The sequence below is a fragment of the Paramormyrops kingsleyae genome, chromosome 25 (assembly GCF_048594095.1).
Source record: "Paramormyrops kingsleyae isolate MSU_618 chromosome 25, PKINGS_0.4, whole genome shotgun sequence".
NCBI lineage: Eukaryota > Metazoa > Chordata > Actinopteri > Osteoglossiformes > Mormyridae > Paramormyrops > Paramormyrops kingsleyae.
In genome coordinates this window covers 10,183,878-10,191,432 of record NC_132821.1, presented here as the reverse complement: position 1 = coordinate 10,191,432, position 7,555 = coordinate 10,183,878, and positions in this window count along the sequence as shown.

The window sequence follows — 7,555 nt, the reverse complement described above, 5'->3', positions numbered from 1 at the left end:
GACTGACCCTAGAGAAAGTTAAGCACGAACAGGACAAGGCCTCCCCAGAGGAGAAAACGATGTGGAGAAAGAAAGGGGGGCACAAGATGGAGGGGCTATGGCAGAGTAAGGAAGGGAAGCCAGCCCTTCCCCCAGGCCTTCGCCAGACAATCTTGGCAGAAGCCCACGGGGTGGGTCATGCAGGGGTGAGACAAATGTTAGAGAATCTGATGTAGGATCACACATGCACATATCACAGGGCCTAAATTCCAGGTGGCCTGAGACAAGGCCGAGCCTGGTACGAGAGGCACCAAAGGGGGGTTACACACACAAACGCACACACACACAGATAACCAGGGAGGCTAGCACTCCAACTTTTATTGCCCAAAGATTTAGGGACCTACAGACAAGCAGAGTGGACTTCACGGACAGGGGTCCCTCGACTTGGCACACAACCCCCTCCCCATACATTCTGCCTTACATCTCACTCACCCAACAGACAAACACCCTAAAGGAAATTTCATTTAAGTTTGGCTTTTGTATACCCTGTATATTGATTTACTCACAACTACTAGTCTCAATATACAGATACGTTATGTTTGTATGTGTCCTTAGACAATCTCAGTGTTTTGTGTGCCACCCTTATAACCATGTTCACGGAGTATCACCTATTTTACCCCTTTACACTTGAACACGTATAAATTTAAATAAATAGATAGGTATAGCTACCATTGTATAAATGTTCTCATGGTATACCAGAAGAATCTGGAAAGTGAGTGTAAACAATGTGTCCTAACTTTGTTAAAAACCCCCACTTCTCTTCCAACATTCCTTTGTGGTCCTTATCTGATCTTGGTGGACCTCACCAAGTTTCTTTGTTTCTACCATGCTATGTTAAAAGAACTGAATTAAGGTGTATTTTATCCATTCTGGAGAAGATGAATTGGCATAAGCCACACCAAACAAAATATGTTGTTTCCAGATGTGCAACTTATATTGTTATTACCACAAACTAACGGCCACGTCTATCTATGGATAAGATGTGCTGTTTGTAATATGAATATTTGATGTAATATCTGCACAAAGTGTAACATCTGTTGAGGTGCAACCCAAAACACCTGTATCCCATACTGATGTGAATCAGTCACATAGATAAAATAATTAATTGTTTAATCAATTAATGCAGATGGTATGAGGTATGTACCTGTGAAGCTGGTATGGCATGTTTGGTATCAAACTGATTGTTAATCACCCCTGATTCCAAATCTGGTCAGTGATTACCATAAAAGTGGATGTATCAAAAGTTATAACAGCTTAATGAAAATCATCAGTAAAGGTAGAATCAGGCGGGCCATAAATCTCAAAAGGACTGATACAGACCCCCTTCCGAAAGCCCGCCAAATGGATGGCCAGCCATTGGGCCAGGAGTCGAATTCCTGGTCATCCCTATTCATGAACTTTAGACCATAAAAATCTAGCACCTCAGAACAAAGGCGAGCAGAACAACCGCCAACCAGCGCAGAGAACAACCAGCAGCAGCGCAGAGAAAACCATCCGCCCGAAGGAGAACAGAAAGAAGCCCGGGAGAAGAGAAACCCACAAGAAACCCTCCGGTGAAGGCCCAGCTGAACAGAGAACAGCACCCAAGACAAAGCTTCACCAGGAGAGAGAATCTAAAGGGACTCCACTCCACTGCTCCAAACACCGCGCCTTCCCGAGTGCCATCAGCTCAGCAGCTCTGCCATCAACTGCCAAGACCCCCCCCCCCCACTCTTCAACCAAGTAAACCAACTTCCTTTCATTCTAACAACTTAAGCTGTTCTGTTTAACCTGCTATAAGACTTTAGGGTCGTGTTTCCACAAACTATGCTTGCTTTGCAGAACAGTATTTCCCATTTAAGGTTACTCATTTAAATCCGGTCATTGCATTTTCATAATTACATCGTTTGTTTTATTCCGTTATTTCGTGTTTGTTGTTTGTGTTAGGTGTAATGTCTGTCTTATGTTAGTTGTAGTGTTAGTTAGGAATAAATGCATGTCTTTTACACAACTTCAGCCTCCGTCATTGAGTACTCACACTAAGTTCCTGCCTCTGTGCGATCTTGCTACACGCTCTGAACCTCAAACTCGCCTGAAACATCGCGAGACTCTCTCTCATTGGCCGTGAGGGGGGGCTCCGCTACCAATCGTGTACATTACCTGGTGATGCAGCTCGCTGGACGAGCCTTCTAACCCAGGTTACTAAGCGATACTGGTAATTAGTGAATCCCATTTAAGTCTCACATTAACAGACTCACAGGGATACCGCAATTGAGTTTGGAGGAGCCGACCATTCGGCATAACAATTGATTAATAATTAATTAAACTTTAATTAATTGAAACATATTGGTGGAGAATATTAAAATTTATTTGAGCTAATAATTCCTACACTGACGAGCTGGTGGCATCCATTTATGAAAGAGATGGTGGGGGGATATGTACGGAGTTGCGCTACCTGTACCTTGTATAACTCGCGACCCACAGTCAAGCCTGAGAAAGGGCAGTTTCCAATGTGTACCAGGTCAGAGGAAGAAATCATTATAGATTACACAGACATGGTGATTCCAGTGAGAGGGTTCAGATATGTGTTGATGTGTGTGGACGCATTCTCAGGATGGCCAGAAGCATGGCCCACAAAGAAGGAGGATGGGGTATCCGTGATAAAGTTTCTGATTAATCAGTATATACCACGACACGGGTTTCCAAACAGGATTCGGTCAGACAATGGGTCCCACTTTAAGAACGAGGACCTCCGGACGGTAGAGAAAGCGTTGGGATTGAGACATGCGTTTGGAACTGTGTATCATCCGCAGTCCCAGGGAAAAGTGGAGCGAATGAACCAAACAATAAAACAAAAATTGGCAAAAATCTGCGCGCAGACCAAAATGAATTGGGTTGACGCTTTACCACTGGCAATGATGTCAGTGAGGTCTTCCATAAACAGGGGGACCGGGTTCACCCCCTTTGAGCTCCAGACAGGCAGGCAGTTCCCTGGACCCCAGAAAGGGTTAACCTGGACCCCCGACGAGAAGGGGGAGCAAAATCCTAGGGCATATTATGATTGTTTGCAAGGTCTCGTTGCAGATTTCTCTAAACAGATCCAGGAGGCGAGACCAGAGAACCAGCCAGCCAAACCACACACGGCGGAGTGGGTCCTCCTGAAAGTCATCAAACGGAAGTGGTCAGAGCCCAGGTGGACGGGCCCCTTCCAGGTCACTGAGAGGACGTCACACGCAGTTCGTCTGAAAGGCAAAGGCGACATGTGGTTTCACTGGAGCCAGTGCGCGGCTGCGGAGGACCCAGGGAGAACCACGGCAGAGATCCAGGAGGCCCTTAGGGAAGGAATCCAGAGCGTCAGTTCGGCTGAACTAGACGCAACTCAGGTCTCAACAGAAGGGGCAGAATAATCCCCTGACCTGAGCAACCAGAGCATGGTAGTCCACCCCTGCTCCAACGACCAGAAAGAACAAAAGCACCTCATCCACTGCCAGACAACACTAGCACCAGGATGGAGATCAAGATAAAAAGGGGAATGTTGGGGGAAACAAGTGTGTTATGTGTGATGCTTAAAATGCTTAAAGTGTTAATGATTAGTGGTTTGTGAGCCATGCCAGCCATGGACTCCGAAGGGGGGCCGCGCCTGTGGCAGGCTGGGAGTGGAATTTCCCTGAAGCTCAGGGTTTTTGCCCTCCTTCCTAGGCTGGATGGACAGGATTGTGTGTGGAACTCTTTGGAGTCCTAAAGGGGGGATTGTGCGCTATGTTTGGGGAAGTATGCTGTACTTACATTCCCAACAACACAGCACCAGACGGCTCAGTGACCAGGGCACTCGAGGGTCTCCGGACCCTCTCCAAAACAATGCATGCACACTCCGGGATCAGTAACATCTGGGATGCTTGGCTGACCTCGGTGTTCGGACAGTGGAAAGGCTTAATGGGCTCGCTTTTATTATCCTTTGCTACTTTTGCTGCGATTTTAGTTACTTGCGGGTGTTGTTGTATTCCCTGCCTGCGCGCACTGTCAGTTCATCTCATCACTACCGTGATAGAGAAGCGGGATGGCACCTATGCGCGGATGATGCCTCTCCTGCCTGTCGGGCCGGAGAGGGGCAAAGGTCATTTGGACAGCTTTGAACTACGACTCCCCCGCCAATAGGGTGATCTCCTTGCGGAGACCAAAAGGGGGAATGCAAAATTTCATAAATAAGGCAAAATATTACTAATCAGCATAATCAGGGTGATCTCCTTGCGGAGATCAAAAGGGGGAATTGAGGGAATAATTAAAAAATAAAGGGAATGATTCTATAATGCTGTAACTAATCAAAACGAGAACTGACTGGCGCGCCGGCAAGGCAAGGCTACCTAATCGGAACAGATAGGGAGGGCGACAGAGAATATCAGCGGCCAACGGAGAAAATAGCAGGCCGAATCTGCAGCGACATTACACAAAAAACATACAATGTACATGGGGAATCAGGGTTCGATTCTGCAGAGGGAGTCTGAGAAACGGCCCCCTCTCATTTGTAAATTTCTTATGTTCTTATGACATTTGTGAACAAACATACATTGGAGACTGATGTGTAAGCATGTTTTCACTCTATTCATTTAATTCTATTTTTTATAAATAAATCAGTCTTTTGTTTCAGTATATTTTGTGAATATGTGTCTTTCATATTTGCAGGTCAGTCAGTGTGTGGGATATTTTGTATAGATATGGCAGGCTTTTGTGAAGGTTTCCATGTCACACACAAAGGCTTATTTGAGCTACCAGTCTGAGTAAATGCAAATGTGCCAGGCTTCACAGGTAATTGGTGTGTTTGCACAACAAAAGCAGGAGGGCAATGGAGCTAATGGCTCAGCGAGAATCTGCGGCAGGCCTAGTAGTGCTAGAAAATTTAGGCAAATTTGTGCGGGTTTAGTAGTTCTAGCGTTAATGACTTATTTTGGAAGCTTTTTTTTTTTTAACCAGTAATGCCGATAGCCCCATTGGATGAAGAGCAATACACCAAAATTTTAGGAAGATTTTAGACTGAGCCTATCCTCCTGCTAATACTAGTAGTCACTGTATGTCAATTTGTCTGTGTCAGAACAGTACGATTTGAACAATCTGTGCTGCCATCTGAAATGCGATCTGGGCCCTTTAAGGCTGGCTCGCTGCAAATAGTGAGCGAGTGCGAGTGTGCGTTAGAGCAAGACGGGGGCGGGGTGGCAATTTCAGGCAGAAATTTCAGGGTAAAAAGGGGGAAATCGAAATTGGATCATACTGGCAATGTTGCTCAGAATCGCTGTAGCTTTCCGATGGTATGTGGGGCGACACATAAGAAAACAAACATTCATTATTACATTCTATTTACGTTAAATTGCGATCTTCCACATTAATCAAAAGGTAAAACTGACATAATTACAGCTCCGATATCTTATATTAAAGTCACCCGAGAGTCACAAAATGGTTTTGAAATGGCAAAGACAGACACAAATCAAATGTATATGAGCAGCGACATAAGAGATCTGTTGTTTGGGTTAATTATATTAGAGTATACTATATTCATATGTGGTGTGGTGGCGAATTGGTGCAGAAATTTTAGAACTGCACTATTCATTTATCACTCTATTTAGAAATATAAATTATAAAAGTTCTTAAAAGTTACTGTGTTTCACATTTGAAATCGTCTTTCAAAGTGTCCCTCACAATGCCACTGGGGGTGGCGTGGGCGGGGCTACGTGGGGGGGGGGGGCTACGTAGGGGGGACGCGGTCAGAATGGTATATTAAGAGGAGACCTCCACATGTACAGTTACTCTACCTCTGCTTCCAGCGAGACAAGAGCTCCAGACTCTGTAGAAGATTTCATCTATTGTTGAAGAATTTATCAAGAATGGCTTCCAAATGGTAAGTTATGATCAATTTATTATTGCATTTGAATATGTAAAAACTGTGGATAAATTTGTTCTTCCTTGTATGTACTTTACTTATGTATTTTTGTATGTATTTTTTTTAACTTAAAATGCATCCATTACAAAACTAACTATTACAAAACTAAAACAATTTTTTGAAGCAATTTAAGGGTAGAATACTATTTTTTCATTTGCAGTGTTCACAAAAGGCTTATATTGCTTAATATCAATGTAACTAAATAGTCAACATGATTATGATTAGGCCACTTAAAATTAATAAATTGTTTTACATGGCCACCCGCCTCAATTTTTTGGTGCCGCCTCGATTTTTTTTATATTTTATATTTTTCAAAAAATCCGTTTTTTTCACCTCAAAAACTGTGGGTGAAAAATCTTGAATGTCAGCCTCGGATTTTTCCAATTTGACGCTTCTCGGACAATGGTTTTTATCGTTTGTCAGATTGTGTTTGGGCCCACGGTATTAAAATCTTGGCAGGGCATCAAAATACCGAGTAATATTACCCTTCGCGAGCTGTTTGAGAACTTTTCTAGTTTTAGTATATCTCTGTTGCCGTTCGTCTTTTCGCTAAAAATATAAAATCCCCTACTCACCAATATTTTAGAAGTTTGAGTCATGTAAAACAATTTATTAATTTCAAGTGGCCTTAAGAAATTTATTGTCATATGCATGGTAAAAACAGTCAGTTACACCATACAATCAGTGCTTGAAGTGGGAAAAAATAAGTGCAGGAACTCTAATTTTCCGACATTTGACATTTGTGCGGTGAAAAAAAAATCAAGTCTTTAGGATGTGTTGGTTCAAAAACTATTTTAATTTAATCATTCTTCCAAGCAATAACCTATAGGCATAGGCTACTTATCTCTAATTCACAAATGGAATACTGAAAAACCATTAAAACAACATGAACCAGACCAGTGTGATACTTGTAGTCATAGCAATAGACTAGGGCTAAAGCTGATGCGATTGGTTGGGACTCAGTGGATGCATATGATAGGGCACTGTCGTGGCTCGTGGGTAATGTAGTTTTTTTATCGGTCTTGTGATATTGTCTATTCTCGGGCCACTGTCGCTGCGTCGGATCAGTTTCAGTAAGTACCGGAAAGCAGAAAAAAGTGGCGGAACCCAAAAGACGAAAATACAGAAGTTCCGGAACTGCGTTCCGCTGCGTTCCGGCCCACTTCAAGCACTGCATACAATGAAAATCTAACTCCACATGTTCCGTCGCATCGCCCTAAAGATAGAACAGTAAACACACAGTGACAATACAATGTGCATTACAAAAATAAATAATATTTAGACAAAGGCTATTGTGCAAACACATAAACCTTCAGAAATAATTTACAGTATTGTGCAAAAGAGCAATTAAATGAGACCTGAAGTGAATATAAAGTTCACCGACTGGCCGATGTGGTGTACAGAGTCTGCAGAAATTGTTCTGTGTGTGTGTATGTGTGTGCATGGGTGGAGAGTGGTTATGGTTCTCCTTGTTCAAAGGGTAATTGTCCTGACAATTAAGTCAGTGTTATGGGGGGAAGGGATAGTGGGTGTGAATCATTCACCGGCCTGATGGCCTGTGAATAAAAACTGTCCTTTAATCTGGTGCTTCTTGATTTCACACTTCTG